Consider the following 22,451-nt stretch of genomic DNA (forward strand, 5'->3'; position numbering starts at 1 on the left):
TGAAAAAGGAAAATCCAGCTGTTCTAAATTCAGAGTGAAAAGAATTTAGATTGAGTATATACATATAACGTTGAAAAATAATTCTGGTTTGCTTACAAAATTCTGTATTTACAGTCATATTTTAAGTCCTGGGAATTTTCAAGGGGCTGGAGTATTCTCCCTAGGGACAGTTCCCTAGGAAACTAATCCATATTTGAACTTCTGGCCCTTCAGGAAAAGGCAGTGTGGATTTATAATAGAGACTACTGAAAGAGATGGAATGAGTAATCACTGAGTACTTTTTCCTCCTTCTACAGATGAAAAGAACTTCAACACAGGGAAATGACTTGCTCCAAAGTGAAATGACTAACTAGTTCATGGCAAAACCACGACCAGCCCCAGTGTCAGCACTTTTTCCACCATTACACCTTATGGTGCTTACTTTCTGCACTTCTAAAAGCAAGGAGACCCATGCTAAGGTTATAGGTTTTTTTAGTATGAGCCTTAATGGCATACATTTATTAAAATGAAATGCAGTGGGAAAATATGGAAAGAAATGACTCTAGTTGAATTACAAGGTACTGAAAAACTAGGAATGTTTTGTTTTAGTGGTTCAGCTATAATTCTCATACTAAACTAGTTCAATGGTTTAAGATTACCTCTTAGAAGCACACAGACGCAATGGAAAGGGTATAGGCTTTGAATCAGATAACTAGGATCTGACGCCCCAGTTCTACTACAAAAATGTCGATGAATTATTGAAATCGAACTCTGAACTTTTGTTCTAACATTAATAAAATTGAGATAGGGACTTCCTTGATTGTCCAGTGGTTAAGACTTCACCTTCCAGTGCAAGGGGTATGGGCTCTATCCCTGGTAGAGGAGCTAAGATCCCTCATGCCTCATGACCAAATAAAAACAAAACATAAAACAGAAGCAATATTGTAACAAATTCAATAAAGACTTTAAAAATGGTCCACATCTAATAAAATCTTTAAAAAAGGAAATAAAATAAAATTGAGCTAATACATACTTATTGTATGAATTTTGAAAGATAAATACATGGAATACTATATAAGGAAAAAAACTGCCAACCATAGTTGGAGCTCACTCAATGCCAATCTTCTTCCCTCTTTTGCAATTAGAGTAGTTTTTCCCCAAAATATTCTCTATGCTTTTTACCATTAGCTTTCTACATTGAGAGCTTCCCTGGTGGCTCAGACGGTAAAGCGTCTGCCTACAATGAGGGAGACCTGGGTTCAATCCCTGGGTCGGGGAGCTCTCCTAGAGAAGAAAATGGCAACCCACTCCAGTATTCTTGCCTGGAAAATCCCATGGATGGAGGAACCTGGTAGGCTACAGTCTATGGGGTCGCAAAGAGTCGGACACAACTGAGCAACTTCACTTTCTTTCTTTCTTTCTTTTTCTACGTTGAAAGTCATAAAAATCATGTTGTTCATTTTTATTACTTATAGAAGACATAAAATTTGCCATAATTATACTGGTTTTCAGCATATAATGGTATTTTATTTCTGATAAACCACAAAGAATTGATTTAGAATACACATGCTGAAATAAAATTACAATTAGTTTTACTAACACTTCAATTACATTTAAAGAAATGATTGCATGCTTGACAGAGAAAATACAGTTGTACAAGAGAAAAACTTGAAGTTGTCTATAATTGTCATACTCTAGGATATGGATAATAGTGTTATAACAATGCTAAATGACCTAACATCAATTACCATGGTTATGTAAGAGAATATCCTTGTTCTTGGTAATTATACACTTAAATGTTTAAGAGTAAAAAAAAAAAGAACAAGAAACGGTCATTCTCAAATGGATGGCATTTGGCATTTTTATTCCTAGCACTTCTTCTAAGGTAGCTATCTAGTGTACGTAAGCTTGACATTCAGGGTACCACATCTTGACATTTTTCAATTCTCACATTATTGGTGATGCACAGAACCTAACTAACTTCACTCTGGTAACAATTACAACATATTGAGTACATTCTATGCACCAGATTAAGCATATTACATGTATTAGCTCATTTAATCTTCATATCAAGGCTATGAGACAAAATGATTTTCCTATTTCACTGAAGCACAAAGAAGTTAGCATCTAGGCCAGAGTCATACAGCTGGTAAATGGTAAAGCCAGTATTGAAACTCAGGCAGTCTGATCTGAGCCTCCTTCTTCACCGTTCTACATCATAGTGGCCAATGCTGGAAAAGGATGGGTTAGTTTACATCCTTCTGTCTACAGAACTATATACATCAAGTATTTTTTCATATAAAATGTTACTTCTTCTACTGCTAAAGTCAGTGTCTGTCTAAAAATGTATTCCGAGAACCAGCTGTAATTGTGAAAGCAATTCAAATGAAATATTCCAATGATAACCGTGCTTTTCCCACTTTTGATCATATAGATTTTCAGTATATAAATGAAATAACAATGCCTGTGGACAAGAGATTTAGATAAACTAACTCTGTCTTTACACCAAGCTCACATTACATTACATGATTCAAGCAATCATGGTTTTTGCAAACAAACAGAATACAATACAAAATGCAATCAGTTCAAAGAGTAGAATAATTATCCGAGTTTTGCAAATATGTTTCCAAAGCCTTAGTCCCACAAAATATCCAGCTGGCTTGCCAATTTTCCATTTGTTTTATTTCCACTCACCAAAACCAATTCTTTTCAGTTATTCCACCTTTTTCTGGCTTTCAGATAACTTAACTATGAGAAATAGCTATGAAAAGAAGAGAAGCGAAAAGCAGAGGAGAACTGAATTATGAGAAAAGGGCAGAAAGTTCATTCAGGTCTTACTGAAAGTCCCTTGAGCTCATTTGCACTGTGTGAACCACTGAATCTTCAATATTCAGAAAAGATGGCTGTCAATTATGTCAAAGTTCTGCACTTCTGGAAAAGTGTGTTTGTCCAAAAGAAGTTGGTATCTTCAACCTCACTAAGGGAAAATATAAATGGGTTTGAATAAAACTAAGGTTGAAATGTTCACTTCATTCAGTTCAGTCATTCAGTCATGTCCGACTCTGCAACCCCATGGATTGCAGCATGCCAGGCTTCCCTGTCCATCACCAACTCCCGGAGCCTGCTCAAATTCATGTCCATCACGTCAGTGATGCCATCCAACCATCTCATCTTCTGGTGTCCCCTTCTCGTTCTGCCTTCAATCTTTCCCAGCATCAGGGTCTTTTCCAATGAGTCAGTTCTTCACATCAGGTGGCCAAAGTATTGGAGTTTCAGCTTCAGCATCAGTTCTTCCAATGAATATTCAGGACTGATTTCCTTTAGGATAGACTGGTTGGATCTCCTTGCAGTCCAAGGGACTCTCAAGAGTCTTCTCCAACACCACAGTTCAAAAGCATGAATTCTTTGGTACTCAGCTTTCTTCATATGAGGTTGAAATGTGAAATAGCCTAATCACCACTGTAATTCCGTTACAATTTTTTTCCACATTTTTCAATTTTTCGGGTCTGTTTGGAGACATAGCTTCAGATTTGATCATAGTACACCTTAACTACCCAAATAGTGTTATCAGTACATGTTTACTTAGCTGGGTCCTTACTAATGCTTGAAAATCCACAAGCTAATCTCTTACTATTCCTGGGAGATCTCCTAGAACAAATACTCTAAACCCTCTCTATATAAGATGCCAACATTTTCCCACCCTCAGCTTTTGATCAGACTTTTCCCTTCACTGAGAGAATTTCAGTTATGATATACATGTGAGCTCACATCTTGCCTTCTGTCTATTCTAAATATTATATCACTTAATGGCATCATAAAAATCAACCTCAAAGCAGGAAAAGAGAAATAAAAAACAAAGAGGAGATGGGACAAACAGAAAGCAAAAAGTAACTGAAATGAAAGAGAAATATTACAATAGATCCTACAGACATTAAAAGGTTAATAATTTCATATATATATACCTTGATGGGAAAAGCTTGAATAATTTAGGTGAGAAACAGACAAAGTACTTGAAGGACACAAACCAGAAAAATGTATCCAATAAAAGATACTCTTAATGACCAGAAACTATAAAACTCTTAGAGGAAAACATAGGCAGAACACTCTATGACATAAATCACAGCAAGATCCTCTATCCACCTCCTAGAATAATGGAAATAAAAACAAAAATAAACAAGTGGGAACTCATTAAACTTAAATGTTTTTGCACAGCAAAGGAAACTACACAAGGTAAAAAGACAACCCTCAGAATGGGAGGAAATAATAGCAAATGAAACAACTGACAAAGAATTTATTTCCAAAACATACAAACAGCTCATGCAACTCAATATTAGGAAAACAAACAACACAATCAAAAAGTGGGCAGAAGACCTAAACAGATATTTCACCAAAGATGATGGCTAATTAACACATGAAAAAATGCTCAGCGTTGCTCATTATTAGAGAAATGCAAATGAAAACTACAATGAGGTATCACCTCACACAGTCAGAATGGCCATCATCAAAAATCTACAAACAATAAATGCTGGAGAGGGTGGAGAAAAGGGAATTCTTTTGCCCTATTGGTGGGAATATAAATTGATATCCCCTACAGAGGACAATATGGAGATTCTTTAAAAAACTAGGAAAACACTATCATATGGTCCAAGAATTCCACTACTTAGCGTATACCCTGAGAAAACAATAACTGAAAAAGACACATGTACCCCAATGTTCATTGCAGCACTATTTACAATACCTAGGACATGGAAGCAACCTAGATGTCCATCAAAAGATGAATGGATAAAGAAGCTGTGGTACATACAGAGAATGGAACATTACTCAGCCATAAAAAGAAATACATTTGAGTCAGTTCTAATGAGGTGGATGAACCTAGAGCTTATTATACAGAGTGAAGTAAGTCAGAAACAGAAAAACAAATATCATATACTAATGCATATATATAGAATCTAGACAGATAGTACTGATGAACCTATTTGCAGGGCAGCAATGAAGACATAGAAAACAGCCTTGTGGGGAAGGACAGGGTGGGATGATGAAGAGAGTAGCATGGAAACATGTTCTACCATACATAAAACCAATAGCCAGTGGAAATTTGCTATATGACTCAGGAAGCTCAAACTAAGTCTCTGTTACAACCTAGAGGGGTGGGATGGGGTGGGAGGTGGGAGGGAGGTTAAAGAGGGAGGAGACATATGTATACCTATGGCTGATTCATGTTGATGTATGGCAGAAACCAACACAATATTACAAAGCAATCATCCTTCAACTAAAAATAAATATATTAAAATGTTTATTTAAAATAAAAGATACTCAATGGCCTATAGTCTAACCTAGGGGTAAAAACTTTCCTACAAGGAAAATTCTAAGCCAAAATGTATTTTACTGGGAATTTCTCCAAATATTTTAGGAAGAGGTAATATCAATCTTTCACAAACTCTTCCAGAAGAAAAAAGAGGAGGGAATACTTCCTAACTCACTTTTTGATGCTAGCCTTACCCTGATACCAAAACCAAAGACACTATAAAAAAAAAAGATCATGATCTCTCACAGGCCTAGGGGCAAGTTTTCTCAAAAATATATAACAACAAGTAGAACACAGTGATGTTTTTTAAAAAAAGGATACTGTATTATGGCCATTCAGAGTTGGTTCAATATTAGAAAATTATCAGTGCAACTTATTATATCAAAGTCTAAAAAAAAGAAAAACCATGCAATGATCTCAGTAATGTATAAACCCATTTGAAACATTTATCCACGGTAAAATCTCTCAGTAAACTAGCAATAGAAGGTAATTCCTTAACCTTATAAGTAAAAGTGAAAGTCACTCAGTCATGTCTGACCCTTTTTGACCCCATGGACTATACAGTCTATGGAATTCTCCAGGCCAGATTCTGGAGTTGGTAGCCTTTCCCTTCTTCAGGGGATCTTCCCAACCGAGGGATCAAACCCAGGTCTCCCACATTGCAGGCGGATTCTTTACCAGTTGAGCCACCAGGAAAGCCCAAGAATACTGGTATGGGTAGCCTATCCCTTCTCCGACAGATCTTCCTGATGCAGGAATCGAACCAGGGTCTCTTGCACTGCAGGCGGATCCTTTACCAGCTGAGCTACGAGGAAGGAGACTACAGAACATCAGGGCATCCCAGGTGGCACTAGTGGTAAAGATCCCACCTACCAGCAGGAGACATAAGAGAAGTGGGTTCGATCCCTGGGTCAGAAAGATCCCCTGTAGGAGAGCAGGGCAACCCGTTTCAGTACTGCTGCCTGGAGAATCTGAGGGACAGTGGAGACCCAAGGGCTACAGTTCACAAGGTTGCAAAGAGTCAGACAAGACTGAAGCGACTTAACATGCATGCATACAAACTTAAGAATAACATCACATTTAATGATGAAAGACTGAATTCTTCCCCACTAAGTATGGGAAAAAGGAAGTCCTGGGATAAGGCAAAGATGTCCACCTCCTCACTTTCAGAAGGGTCCATCGCTGGTTGTCAACCTCTGACAGTTTGTCTCTATTATTCCCATTCCCTAACTAAGTCATCGAAGTTCTGTCCTTGACATTACATTACTCTGTTTTCATATTTCATCCTTTGGGAATCTCATCTTCTCCAAGAGTTTCTAATCATCACCCTTATTTAGTATCACATATCCAAAAGTCCATTGGATACCATTACTTGGAATTCTTTACTTTCATTTCAAGTGTAAGATTAAAATTGTATTCACCTTTTATCTATAAGGATTTTTATTTACTTATACTATCATTCTCCCAGCCACCCAAATTCAAAAACCAGTATTATTAACTTCTTCCTTTATTACTCACAACTCCACAGATAATCCCCAGTCCTATCAATTCTTCATTTTCAAAAATAACCCACCTTTACCTCTGCTCCATTCAACTTCTAACTTCAGATTCTATCACTCCATATTTTTGTCAAGATCTTCCTTGAAAATCACTCTCAATGTGCCATTACATTTTATTCAACAGTATAAAGTACTAAGTTCTATAATTTAGATTCAAATTTCTCTAAAGTTTAGCCTGGTTTTCCAGGGTTTCTATCATTAATCTCACCACATAATCTCTATTATCTATTTATTATTCCCTTCAAATCTTGGTGGCTCAGTGATGAAGAATCTGCTTGCCAATGTAGGAGTCTTGGATTAGATCCCTGAGTCAGGAAGATCGCCTGGAGTAGGAAATGGCAACTCACCCTAGCATCCTCCTGGAAAACCCCATGGATAAAGGAACCTGGCAAGATACAGTCCATAGGTCACAAAGAGTCAGACAAGCCTGAGTGACTGAGCACGCACACACACACAATTTTCTGCCTTTGGCCAGCCTTTTGCTTTTGTTCATATTCTTTCTATCTCCCCTACTGTCTTCACCGCACTGGTATATCCACCACTACCTCCACCCATTGAAACAACTGCATTGAAAAGCTTCCTTTCTCCAAGACTCATGATTCTATCTCTTCTACAAAGTTTTCTCTGATCATTCCAACTGGAAGTGATCATTCCCTCTCCAAATTCTTATTCCTGTATTTCCATTCCTGTGTAGCATGCAATATATTCTAGGCACAGCATTATCTTCTCAACCACTGTGGTTGCTGTTGTTCAGTTACTTAGTCATGTCTGACTCTTTGCAACTCCATGGACTGCAGGACGCCAGACTTTCCTGTCCTTCACCAACTCCCAGAGCTTGCTAAAACTCATGTCCATTGAGTTGGTGATGCCATCCAACCATCTGTTGTCCCCTTTCTCCTCCTGTCTTCCATCTTTTGCAGTATCAGGGTCTTTTCTAACAAGTAGGCTCTTCGCATTAGGTGGCCAAAGTATTGGAGTTTCAGCTTCAGCATCAGTCCTTCCAATGAATATTCAGGGCTAATTTCCTTTAGGATTGACTGGTTTGATCTCCTTGCATTCCAAGGGACTCTCAAGAGTCTTCTCCAACACCACAGGTCAAAAGCATCAATTCTTCGGCACTCAGCCTTCTTTATGGTCCAACTCTCACATCCATACATGACTAGTGGAAAAACCACAGCTTTGCCTACACGGACCTTTGTTGGCAAAGTAACGTCTTTGCTTAATATGCTGTCTAGGTTTGTCACAGCTTTTCTTTCAAGGAGCAAGTGTCTTTTAATTTCATTGCCGCAGTCACCATCTGCAGTGATTTTGGAGCCCAAGAAAATAAAGTCTGTCACTGTTTCCACTGTTTTCCCATCTATTTGCCTTGAAGTGATGGGACCAGGTGCCATGATCTTCATTTTTTGAATGTTGAGTTTAAACCCATTTTTCACTCTCCTCTTCCACTCTCACTGAGGCTCTTTAGTTCCTCTTTGCTTTCTGGCATAAGGGTGGTGTCATCTGCATATATGAGGTTATTGATATTTCTCCTGGCAATCTTGATTCCAGCTTGTGCTTCATCCAGCCTGCCATTTCATATGATGTATTCTGCATGTAAGTTAAATGAGCAGGGTGACAATATACAGCCTTGAGGTACTCCTTTCCCAATTTTGAACCAGCCCATAGTTCCAGGTCTTGTTCTAACTGTTGCTTCTTGGCCTGCATACAGGTTTCTCAGGAGGCAGGTAAGGTAGTTTGGTATTCCCATCTCTTGAAGAATTTACCAGTTTGTTGTGATCCACACAGTCAAAGGCTTTATCTTAATCAATGAAGCACTAGATATTTTTCTGGAATTCTCTTGCTCTTTCTATGATACTGTGGATGTTGGCAGTTTGATCTCTGTTTCCTCTGTCTTTTCGAAATCCAGCTTGAACTTCTGGAAGTTCTCGGTTCACATACTATTAAAACTTAGCTTGACGGATTTTGAACATTACTTTGCTAGCATGTGAAATGAGTGCAATTGTGCAGTAGTTTGAACATTCTTTGGCATTGCCTTTCTTTGGTATTGGAATGAAAACTGACCTTTTTTAATCCTGTGGCGACCGTTGAGTTTTCCAAATTTGCTGGCATATTGAGTACAGCACTTTGACAGCACCATCTTTTAGGATTTGAAATAGCTCAGCTGGAATTCCATCACTTCCACTAGATTTTTTTGTAGTGATGCTTCCTAAGGCTCACTTGATTTCACACTCCAGGATGTCTGGCTCTAGGTGAGTGATCACACCATCGTGGTTATCTGTGTCATTAGAATCTCTTTTGTATAATTCTTCTGTGTATTCTTGCCACCTCTTCTTGATATCTTCTGTTTCTGTTAGGTCTATACTGTTCTGTCGTTTATTGTGCCTATCTTTGCATGAAATATTCCCTTGGTATTTCTAACCAGTGGTAATTGCCTAGAAATAGACACCTAATGCTAATCCAGTTATAAATTTACACGTTTAAAAGAGTTGTTTACATTGTGAATGAAACAAAAAGGGGAGCAATAGATTATTTTCCCACTTGTTCTTAATTATATTTACATATGTTTAAGACCTGGTGTGGAATGCATTTAACCAGATGCTAGAATGAGTTTGGGTCTGCATGATCGCTGTGATGCAGACACATCTGGGAAAGCTGTTACGGCCTTTTAAACAGACATGAATCTTATGAAACTGACATCGACATTTAGAAAAAGAGTTTATGCATGCAACAGTTCATTGAAATCCTTTTACACGAGGGGGTATTCCCTACCTATTTTAAAGAAATAAAAAAAAAAAACAGATTTGAGAAAGAGAAACTCTATTTTAGAAATGTTAACTTATGTCCTCAGTGCCTAATGGAGTGACGTGCATATTGGGGAGTCATTAAATACATTATGCGCAATTTGGAAAGTAACATCCTGCCTTTCCTTTTGATAAGTCTAAATGAGGGGGTAATTTTGAAACCAAAACAACCTGTGAACCTCCAATATTCATATCTTTGTGGTATAGGAATAACTTGACTTGGTAGGAGCAAAATATTCCCCAGCAGTGCCTACCTTCTTCCTTTAGCCTGTATTAAGAAAATATATGAACTATAATTAAACACAGGCTCAATGATGTCAATATTATACAATAAAAGATGGCATACTGGCAGACCTTAAAAGCACAATTAAATGAGTCAAGAGGAGACAAAAGGGCAAAAAAAACTCTGGGTCTCAAATTTCTTATCCTTCAATTATTCTAGCTGGGAGGAAGGAGAGAAGAGAGAGAGGAAAAAAGGAAGAAGGAAAGAGGAACAGAAAGCGAGTCACTAAGAGAACAACCTTGAGAATGGATCCTTCGAATTGGCTAAACCAAAAAAAAAAAAAAGTGTATTTAGTGAGTTCAAGGGTTTCTTGACAGTTTGACAAAGGGATAAATGTTTTCAAGTGGGTAATTAAATGGAATGCTTACTTTGTTGCTATCATCTTCTAGGGGAAAAAATGGAGAATGACAGTAAAACATCAAATAACATTCAAATAAGAATTTGAATACTGATAACATGACCTAGAAATTTATCTTCACAAAACCAGATAGTATAGTACTTACGGGATATTTAAGGAAATTTTCCAGATCATTTTTACTATTTGATTTTCACTTTTAGGATTAGAAACAAATGGCTCTCCTCCCTCTCACTCCTCATCCAATTTAGCAAATGGGGCCAGATGTAGCTTCACTGTACATCCATGGTGAAGGCCATTCCTTAGCCATCTTGTTATAGTGCTTGATATTCCAGGACTTTTAAGGTAAAAGCAGGAATATTGATCACAGTGCACTCTCATTGTCATGGTCTGATTATAAAAATCACAGCCATTGTAAAAGTCTCATTGTATGATATACGTATTAAATATATTTATAAAGTATAAATATAACATAAAATACTGATAAATAAAAGTAAGCTCTGATTAACCATTAAAAATTGACTTTATGAGGGCAGGAGAGTTGAGGATGATTCAGAGAATCATGATTCTATAGAGATTTTGTAAGCATTTAAGAATAAAAATATGTAACTGTTTTAATTATGTAATATATAAAAGCTGTTATGCAAAAGTCATTCTTCTTTCTACTTATTTATTTCTAATCTTCTGTAAAGTGAAATGTGACCGTAATATTTTCCTAGATAAATGATTTTATGTGGATTTCAATCATATTTGAACTCAAATATCTGCATAAAGATAAGTTTCAATATGAATTATCATTGATGCTTTTTTGTTTTTATCAAAGATTATTATATGAATCATATATTAACCTTGTTTATACTATTTAAACATAAAATATTATCTTTATCCTTGAAAATCTGCTTTGATAATTAGACTGTGACAATAAAATAAATCTGCAGTTGTGTCATAAAAATATTACTCCTGAAACATATTCTCACGGGATATTTTTCCTTATGCACAGGTTACGCTCTGAAATAAATGAAGCGTATTACTGAGATTTCAAAATGCTGTGTGGCAATAGTAAAGTTAAGCCAACATCAGCAGAAGTTGTCATTATCATTTTGCATGACAGCCAGAGTAATGACTGCCACCTTCAAACTAAGATAACATGCCCAAAACGCTAGCCTTGATAATCCACAGGATGGCTACAAACTCTTATTAAAAAACATGATTACGCAGATGTGAAATTGGTGTTCACTCATTGTCAGTCTTTCTCGCTTGAATAAAATCTCTTTAACAGCAAAGAGCTTTGACCGGGGCTGTGTTAAACAGGATGAAGTGAAAACTCTTACGGGTGTAATAAAAGATATGAATAAACCCCAGTTTGGCCTGGGGAACTGAATGTAAGCACAGCTGCATGGGGAACCTTGAGAAAAATGTGACCATCTGTCATCATTTTCTTCAACAGGTGCTTGTAGTTTTTCTTCTTTTTCTAAATCACAAAAGCCTTGTTACTTCAAACATTTCTGTTTGTAATATCCATTTCTGTAATAAGTGTTATGGTGCTTTAATAATACTGATAGTATAATAATAGATATTTTGTGTTCAAGGGAATCTTTGATCCTAAAAAACCATAAAACCCTATAAACAAACTATACAAATATAATCTTCAGATTTCAGTATAAGCTGATTTTAATAAGTTATTTCTTTGCTAATCTTGGAAATTTGAGAGGAATGTCAAAACAGAAGGCGACTGCCTTCTAGGAACCACTTCAGATAAAACTGAGACTCTCTAGTTCTAAGAAGTGATCTGTTAAGTAGATGCCAGAATATCAAAACAGGAGCCCTGTAAGCTTGAGTTCCAAGGAGGGGCCACCTGAGCAATTTGGTTGTTCTTTAAGTGCTACCTTCTGAAAATACACATCCTGATTTTTCTCCCACAGCCAATCATCTCATTTTAGTTTTCAGGGAGAGAAATTTAATACTTTGCTATCATTATAGAATTATCAGATAAAGTGTAAAATTAAAACTTTGACTCGATCTCTTAAGAATAGACTTCAACGAAAAGAAGAATTTCAGATTTTACCATTGACATATTTTTACTTTCACCCTATTTCATCATCTTAACTTAAAAAAATTTTTAGATGGCTTCTCTTAACTCTCTATGACCAGTTTGTGAACTCGCACAGTTGTGTCAGACTTTTTGCGGCCCCTGGACTGTAGCTGACCAGTCTCCGCCCATGGGATTTTCTAGACAAGAATACTGGAGAGGGTTGCCATTTCCTTCTCCAATGACCAGTTTATGCAAGGAATAAATTTTGAAGAGAAGGATCCTTCTTTCCTGTCTTTCCTCCTTCCTCCCTCCTTTCCTTCTTCTCCTTTTTTCCAACACATATTTTACTGCATGGTTGCTATTCTTCAGTCCTGTGGTAGGGCTGAGAGCACATGACTGTACAGTATAGACCATAAAACAAAGTCCCTGTCATCATCAAACTGATAGTGTAGTTGCAGAATAAACAATTTTTGAACTTAAACAATAATATAACCAAAAATATTTTGACAATAAAGGCTTACAGGAAAATAAAACAGAGATTCTAGAGATGGATTGGAAAGCCTGGAGTTGAGGCATCAGAAAAGTCACCACTGAGACAATGAGACTTATTTTGAGAAATAAACTACAGTTAGGAGCCAGCCAATGAAAAGTGTGGAGGAAGTAGGTCCAGGAAGAGATAGCAGCTGTTGGAAAGGACCTAGAAGGGGAAGAGGCAGGGGCAAGGTTTATCAAGTTTGGTGAAGCAAATAAATGCCAGTTTGACTGAACTCTAGTGCCCAAAACAGAAAAATGAGGTCAGCAGGGATCAGCTGATGCCCCAAATGTTATGATGCTTTACAAATCAATATAGGGAGCTCAAATTTAATACTAACCTTATACAGTCATTTGAGCCTTAAGCAGCAAGTGCCATATTTTGATTGATGTGAAAATAAGTATATATGTTCCTATGTTTGCAAATTTGTGTGTGAGAGAGAGAGAGAGTATGTGTGTTTGTTACTGAGGCTACCATGTAAAAATGAAGAGAAGAAAGAAGACTCATGGTCAGAAGACAGAAATCAATCACTGGTGCCAGGGGTTCAAGCTTGAGTGATGGTGATAAAACTGAAGGGAGGTAGGCAGGTTTTAGACTTAGTTTGGAGGAAGCACCAGTAGACCTAAAGACAGGTTTTATATGTGGGATGAAAGAAGGAGAAGAAAAGAGGATGACCTCTAATTTTTGACAGAAGCTACCAGGAGGTGCCATTTACTGAGATGGGAAAGGCTGGGGAAGAAGCAGGTTTGAGATGCTATCTAGACACCCAGGTGAGAAAGTCTAGAGGTGGAGTATATATAGACTATTCTTAGATCAAAATCATGCATCAACCAAGTTTCAGAAACTTATTGACTTTATAGTCAGCCTTGACTATAAAGGCTCCTAAAGCCCTCCAAATTCTTTTGAGTATTTACAAGTCATAAAACATTCTCTTTCTTCCTTTTCTTCATTTTTTAGGTTTCAGAACGAATATATATTCACTATATAGGATTAACATATATTCACTAATATAATTCAAATATACTGAAATATATAGTAAGGAAACAAATGAAATACTCTCATTTTTTTTTAAAATACTGAAATATTGAAATACTCTCAATAATTGTAAAGATTCACTAGATACCTATCCACAGAGACAGGAGAACTTCTTAAGGCAGGTTAAAAAAAAACATAGACGTGCTCACTTCAGCAGCACATATACTAAAATTGGAACGATACAGAGAAGATTATCACAGTCCCTGCACAAGAATGACAAGCAAATTCATGAAGCATTCCATATTTTTACACATGAAAAGATGCTCAACATCGCTCATTATTAGAGAAATGCAAATCAAAACTACAATGAGATACCACCTCACACTAGTCAGAATGGCCATCATCAAAAAGTCTACAAACAATAAATTCTGGAGAGGGTGTGGAGAAAAGGGAACCCTCTTGCATTGCTGGTGGAAATGTAAATTGATACAGCCACTATGCAGACGGTATGGCGATTCCTTAAAAAACTAGGAATAAAACCACCATATGACCCAGCAATCCCACTCCTAGGCATATACCCTGAGGAAACCAAAACTGAAAAAGACACACATACCCCAATGTTCATTGCAGCACTATTTACAATAGTTAGAACATAGAAGCAGCCTAGATGTGCATCAACAGATGAATGGATAAAGAAGCTATTGTACATATATACAATGGAATATTACTCAGCCATGAAAAGGAACACATTCAAGTCAGTTCTAATGAGGTGGATGAACCTAGAGTCTATTATACAAAGTGAAGTAGGTCAGAAAGAGAAATATAAATACCATATACTGACACATATATATGGAATCTAGAAAGATGGTACTGATGAATTTATTTTCAGGGCAGCCATGAAGAAACAGACATAGAGAACAGACCTATGGACATGGAGTGGGAGGGGCGAGGAGGGAGAGGGTGAGATGTGTGGAGAGAGTAACATGCAAATTTACATTACCATATGTAAAATAGATAGCCAATGGGAATTTGCTATATGACTCAGGGAATTCAAACAAAGACTCTATGACAATCTAGAAGGATGGGATGGGGAGGGGGATGGGAGGGAGGTTCAGGAGGGAGGGGACATTGGTGTATCTATGGCTGATTCTTGCTAATGTATGACAGAAAACCACAAAATTCTGTAAAGCAATTATCCTTCAATTAAAAAAATAAAGTGGCAAAAAACCCCGACATAGTTTCATAGTTGATCATGTTTTCTCTTCTATTAATTTCTTGAATAATCTAAAAGTATGATTGTGGAGTAAAGTTATTTCCAGCATCACACTCAAGTTGAAAGACAGCCTGAAGTATACCTAATCTATGTTGTGTTTTTTTCTGTTGCTAAGTCATGTCCGACTCTGGGACCCCATGGACTGCAGCACACCAGGCTTCCCTGTCCTTCACCATCTCCCTGAGTTTGCTCAAATTCATGTCCACTGAGTTGGTGATGCTATCTAACCATCTCATCCTCTACTGCCCTCTTTTTTTGCCTTCGATCTTTCCCAGCATCAGGGTCTTTTCCAATGAATCAGGTGGCCAAAGTATTAGAGTTTCAGCTTCAGCATCAGTCCTTCCAACAAATATTCAGGGTTGATTTCCTTTAGGATTGACTGGTTTGATCTCCTTGTTGTCCAAGGAAATCTCAAGAGTCTTCTCCAGCACACAATTCAAAAGTATCAATTCTTCATCAACCCCATGAACAGTATAAAAAGGCAAAAAGATATGACACCTAATCGTAGTTCCCACCAAAGAAAGATTTCTTTAAAAAATGTTTTTAGGAGAGGATCACAATGCTCAATATCAACCTCACAAGGCAACTCATTCAATTTTATTTTTGCTTATTTTTTGGTCACACCATGCTGCTCCATGAGGGATCTTAGTTCCCTACCAGGAATTGAACCTGTGCTCCCTGCATTGGAAGTGTGGAGTCTTAACCATTGGACAGCCAGGGAAATACTGCAACTCATTTAATTTTAATAACTCTGATGGCAGAAATGTATTTCTTATACTAACCTGAAAGCTTCTATCTTTAAAGTATACTAATTGGGTCTTTTCTCTTCCTCTGGAGCCTAATAGGCAGCATCTAATCCATATTTCTTGAGGAAGGCTGTCCACTATTTCAAGACAAAGATCATGTCTTTTCTAACTATTCTTTCTCCAAACATTGCCAGATGCTTCCCATTGCCTTGGTAGCTCAATTTCCAGAGATTTCAATCATCGTTGTAATTCTCCTTTAGAACCATCCAGGTCACCCATACATATTTTAGAAAGTTATTCTAGAAGGTATCTTTTGGAATGATTAGCCTAGTGTAGAGTACAATGTCAGTATTACTTCTCTTGATGTCAATGTAGTACTTATAGGCTAATATTGCAATCATGTGTTCAACAGCCACATCTTTTGAGCTTAGGATGAACAACTACTTAGACCTAATATGAATTCCAATTAAGACCAATTTTACACACTTTGTACATACAGAATTAAACATTAAATCGAGTGTTTATTTGTATTCTCACTGAATTTTTAAGTTTTAGTTTTCTTTATTTTAATATATCGCTATCTTTTGAGTCATTATTCTGTAGCCTAATATAGGCAATCTGTTATCAACATGTTTTGGGTATGGATATTTAAATATTTACAATAACTAATTCAACTTTATTAGTCCATCTTCTACAGTGACATCATATGAAACCTGCCAATTACCTTAGTACCATTCAGACACAACATTTATTTATTAGCTGAACTACAGGTCCAGCAAATCAAATGCCAAAGAAAATGCAGTCTTGTCAGTATAATTTGTGTTTATTGAAAGCATGTTGACCTCTAGTCACAAACAAATTGCTTTGGGCAAAGCATTCACAAATCTGTTACTTAAAGTTTGTCCTTGAGTTTTCACAAATGATTCTCAACCTCCCCTAACTCTTCCCTTATTTTTTCTCCAAGTTGAAAATCTGGGACATTTGTCTCCATGTAATTATCTGACAAGGGCTTCTCAGGTGGCACAGTGGTAAAGAATTCACCTATCAATGCAGGAGACATAGGTTCGATCCCTGGGTTGGGAAGATCCCCTGGAGCAGGAAATGGCAACCCACTCCAGTATTCTTGCCTGAGAAATCCCATGGACAGAGGAGCCTCGTGGGCTACAGTCCATGGGGTTGCAATGAGTCAGACACGACTGAGCGACTGAACATACACACATGCACACAATCATCTGACAATTCTGATATTTCACTAAGTGATTGACTCATTCTAACAATACCTTGTATTGATTGAGCACTTTCAATGTACCACATACTCTACTGAGAGCTTTAAGTGCGTATTTCATTGAGTCCTCACAAAAATGCCATGGGTAGATATAATTTCTTTCTTCATAAAGGGAACTGTCACTTGAGCTAAAGGTTAAAGAGTTGCCCTAGGGCCACACAAGGAATAAACAGCAAGCAGTGTTGGGACTCATAGCAGGAGTTCCTGTTCTTAACTGCTCAGCAGTTATTCAGCAGGTATTCCTTGAGGACCCACCAGGCAAATGGACTCTTTCCTGTTCCCTCAGGAAGATGAGACACTCATCAGCTTGTAGATGTTCCATCCACGCCCTAGTGAAACACTAATTATCTACTACCCAAACTCCTTTTCCTCCTTCTCCCTGCTGCAACTATAGCTTTAGGGCATTTCACTGCGTATTAGTAATCTTGGAAGATGAAAGTGGGAAGGGAAAGAGTACCTATTTACACTTTACACTAACTAGAAATACACTTCAGAATTTTTCCAAATATAAAGGGAGTCATTTTGTTACTGTTCATTCTAATAAAAGATTTGAGAGCAGAGCACATCTCTTGGCTTACATGCAGGCTGAGACTAACCTGAGACTTTCATTTATTAATATTTCTTTGATGCCCTGTGACCATATATAACTTACCAATTTTAGGCTTTGTGTGGGCAGATATTTCTGTTGCTTAGAAATATAGCAGCTAGTACCAACTGACAAAAGGTGTGTAGGAATGGTAGGGAGGTACGAGGAGGAGGGAGATTTCTGGCTCAGAGTATTTCAAAATAGACTGCTACCCACAGTTCTTCCATTGCTATTCTCATTTCAGCATGTAACTTTGAGGAAATACTTTAAATTATCAACACATCTGTTAAACGTCTCAGAAGTGTTTCAATTTTAGAAAAACCCACTTGACTTTTCTACTTTACAAAATAATCTCTATCCAAGCACATGCTAACCCTTGCTTCAAACATCAGTCACTCTGATTTGCTTTGTTGGGAATCCTGCTATGCATCTCCATGCCCAGAGTCTGGAATCTTCCGAGCTTCTATAGGTGAACCACATGGGAGTTACCTGATTCTGATCAAAGAGCCTGACCACACAAGGTCAGTAGTTCCTGAACTTGACTGCACAGAATCAGTTAAGAGATTTTAAAATACTTTAAGGCCTGTGTAGACCGCTAGAGACTGTGATTTAATGGTGTGAAGGAGGGAGGGGGGATGCTTGGATGCTAAAAATTTTAAAAGATGTCCAGGTGATTCCAATGTGCAAATCTGGGAATTTCTGACATGGGAAGTATCTTCCCAGTTCTCAGTCCTCTATTAGCATTGCCTGCTCACCACTGGAGTGCAATTTGCCATTGCCAGCTTGGCTCTTTCTGAAGGGATCTGGAGGTCCAAAACACCAGGAGGCCTTGCTTCTACATGGTTTCATCTACCATGAGTTTTCCTATATGAATGGGCTTCTGGGCATGAAGCTTTTAGGGGAGAAAAAAAAATAGTAGCAATTTAGTCGTATCTAAGAAACTGAGGTTCTCAAGTTTTAGTTTACAAATTGCCTGAAAGATGGAAATCTTCCCCAGACTCATGTAGTTTTGTTGATCTAGCTTCTCAAAGTCCTTTAGCTCTCTCATCTTATTGAAGATGAGGAGGAACACAGAGTATAAAAGAAAAACATTCACACCTAGTATTAAGAAAGAAACTCCTATAAAATCACAGAATCTCTAGATCAAAGTCTGAAAGACTCTAGTTGAGCTTACTAAACATGTGTGTAATAAGGCTACAGAAACAGAAAAGAGAGCTCAGGCAGTTCAGTCACTTTAATTATATTTCTTCCAAGTAGGCAGACTCCTATAGTCAATGTCTACCGAGTCCTTTGAAGCCCGTGCCAGATAATATTCCCCATAGTATATAATACTTTGAATGGTAAACGCTATGGTTAATCTTGAAAGACAACATTTAAAACTTCGGACACTTGTTTTCTTTCATGTTTTAATTGTAAGCCTCCCAATCTGAAATAGCCACACCACTGCCCCTTATCACATCAGCCTATTTTAAACCTCTGCCACACTTATCACTTTCTGATATTTTTCTTGCTTATTTGTTTACCCCCCATCAAAACAGGAGTTCCATGAGACCACTGATTTCCTCTCAGTCAATGCTATGTCCCCAGGATCTAGAACTGTTCAATAAACCTTTAATCAATATTGGTTGAATTAATGAATGAACATTCCAACATTAACAGTGAGTACTTTACTAAAACAGTCATGTGAAACTCACAAATGATCCCCATGCTGTGTGGCCTGGAGCCTCAAATTTATACATTTACAAAATGGGAGAAATAAGATATTGATCTCATAGGGCTATTGTGAGAATTACATGAGATAACACACTTGAAGGACTATAATGTATGGCATATATTAAGAACTCTATGAATGAAAAATCACATCACAGAAATGTATATCTATGGCATTTGTACAACAAAAGTAGTAAGAGAAATACTATGATTTTATTTTACCAATCTTTTAAAAAATGCTTTTTATTAACATGTTCTTTCACTATTGAGGAAGAAAATTGGAATGTTTTTATGTAAGCCACCAGCTGCTTGCAGAAGAAAGAACACCAGACCAAGACCAAGAGGAAATGAATCCAGACCACTGATCTATATGGCTTCCAACAGGTCATTTAATAGGTACCTAAGGCCCAGTTTCTTAACTTTAAAATTCAGGTGGGAGAGTTAGGAAATTTAAGGGGGATCAACTGAACTCTGAGCTCTGAAGAGCAACAAGTAAGTGCCCAAAATATCAATATTCAACTTGTAAAACGAAACACTGTTTAAAGATTTATCATAATATTTGGCTACATTAGTTGAATACAAAAGATTTCAATAGTAAATTAAATTTGAACTATACATTATTTGTATAGCACTCATATATAATCCCATTTTTACTGTTAGTTAACAAAAATTAATACATTTGAAACTTTCTTATTTTTCAGAATTTCCTGCTTATGTGCATACTATATACTGTCCTTAGGTGAAGCTTTTCTTTATTTTTGGTCTACTCCAGAATTTAACAAGTTAAAAAAAGACAGATGTGGAGAAGAGGTTTCCTAGAGAAATAATTCTCTGTTTAAAAGTTCTGTACTAATTATCCTTCAAAAGTTACAATAAGCCACATTACGAGGCATCCTTAGGCAGAGTTGTTTGTTTGTTTTACATACAGATCAAACATTTCCAGAAACAAGATGATATATAATGAATTCATTCTTTTGGCCAGCAACTCTATTTTAACAGGGCTCTATTACGAATGATGAATCAATAAACCACCATTCACTTTCTTTGAAGTGGGTGGACTCTTGGCTTTCTTTCCAAGAATCCAGAAATAGGCCGTTGGTCGCCTGAAGCCTTGAACTTTGAGGGTCAATTCAGGTGCATTGTTCTCCTGGCTCTTAGTCCGCCCTTTTCCTCAGGCTGGCTTCTTGAAACCATTTGCTCTGTCAGGGAGACCACACAGCTGAAGAGCTTCCTGGTGATTCTTGGTTCCTGCTTACACTGGTGCATGTGGACTTACTACTAATACACCAAACATGAAGCTTGGAGAGGTCCCTTGTCATCTGGAAATTGGTGAAGAGGGGGCGGGGGGTGGGGAGGGCGTAACCTGAAGATTTATAAATACCTCTTAACAAAGCCCCAGCTGATCTGTGTCAGGGTTGTACACTCTCTTCGTCTTCCCCTTACAGCTTTTCAATTTGCTTTCCAAACATTTCTTTGTTGCCGTTGGCTGCGGTGCACTTAAAAGAAGCACATCGTTAACCACAAAGAATGCTCACTGTTTTCTGTGATTCCAAATCACAGCACAATTTCCCAGCACTTCCTCAGCAAGCAGCCCGGCAGCAATTACCCCGCTGCTGAAGAGACTCCTCATCACAGCAAAGTTTCGGTGGTGGCAACAGCCAACCAGCGAGGTTGTAGCAAATGATGACATCGGTTTCTGCCTCCATTCCCCAGCAATTTACACCCCCAAAGGAAGAGTGAATTCATTTTTGTGCAGATTTCAACAGGCACATCTGACAATGCTGCCCTCTTCTCCAACTCACACAAACTAGGCATTCATCAACCCGGATTACTTCCCCCAAATGGCGACTCAACAGTTGCCAAGTGGCTTGGGTGGGGGTGGGATTGCTCTGTGTCAGAAAGGGGCAAAGTACAAGGAGAGGACACGAATCCACCAGGGAAGTAAGCGTTGAGTTAATTCACTGAGACAGAATAGTGAGGCTTTCCAAAGCCAAGGCGAAAGGAAAGACTGCTTCCCACCCCCCACCGCTGGCAACTCTGTGAAACACAGTGTCTGGAAGCCAACCTCAGTACCATCCCAGGAGTACCGTGTCCCTAAGTGAACAACTTATCTGATAGGTTACATGGAGACGGGCTTTACTCCACAACCACTTTTCTCTCTTCTTTCCCATTTTGATGGTACCCGGTTACACACCCTTTAAAGAAACATCTACTCCAGGGTTGGAGGATTACAAAACGGGCAGGGTCAATTTCCATAATACCTCATCTCGGTGTAGTTTTAAGAGTGTCCAAGCCAGTATACTGCCTTGAGGCAATGGAATCAAAATCTGATACTTCCATCTACAAGCAAATGTCGCACTGCCCCCTGGAGGTAGTCTCACTGGGCCCAGTCCTGAATTAGTGACTGGCAACCACTGAAAAATCTGGGGTTGCTGAGGTTTAGAACTCTTTTCTGCGGGGCGGGGGGAGGGTGGAAAGAGTGTGGACTAGGAAGACTAACTATTTACTAACTTCTTGTGAGTGGTGTGTGTGTGTGTGTGTGTGTGTGTGTGTAAGCATGAGGGAGTAAAAAAGAGGTGAATAAGAAAACACTTGCCTCCCCATCTCAGCAATGGAAAGAGAGTGGATACATGGTAATAAGTACCTGGAAATGGTGGTTGAAGGGAGATTGACAGATTGGTGAGAATGACTGTGATTGCACGGAGTTTGTAAAGACGGCCACGCTAATATCTTCCCCTCCCATGTGACCTCCTCACCATGAGATGTTGAAGTGGTATCTACATTTCCTCTTGAATCCAGAGGGACTGGGACCACAGCTAAGACACAGTCCAGGACTCCAAGGCTAAAGGGCCATACAGTTTCTACTTGGGCCTCTTGAGATGTTCACTGTTGGAACTCAGCCACTGTTGGGAGGAAGCCAGGCAGCTGCATGGAGAGGCCACATTCCCACCACAGTTCCTGGGGAGGTCTAGCCAACAGCCAGCCTCAGTCACCAGTCAGAAAAACCAGTGACAGAGCCTCCAGATGACT

General features: G+C 38.1%; 1 protein-coding gene and 1 non-coding gene across 2 annotated transcripts in view; one reads left to right on the forward strand and one right to left on the reverse strand.

Annotated features, from left to right (window-relative positions):
* Positions 1-22,451, reverse strand: part of MOXD1 (monooxygenase DBH like 1) — a 93,461-nt gene that overhangs the window by 66,913 nt on the left and 4,097 nt on the right. The window lies entirely within an intron of this gene.
* LOC145522071 (U6 spliceosomal RNA) lies at positions 14,023-14,129 on the forward strand. The gene has a single exon (XR_014065890.1). It is a non-coding gene; the product is annotated as a U6 spliceosomal RNA (small nuclear RNA).

The sequence above is a fragment of the Giraffa tippelskirchi genome, chromosome 9 (genome assembly GCF_054371585.1).
Source record: "Giraffa tippelskirchi isolate mGirTip1 chromosome 9, T2T-mGirTip1v1.2.pri, whole genome shotgun sequence".
Classification (NCBI taxonomy): domain Eukaryota; kingdom Metazoa; phylum Chordata; class Mammalia; order Artiodactyla; family Giraffidae; genus Giraffa; species Giraffa tippelskirchi.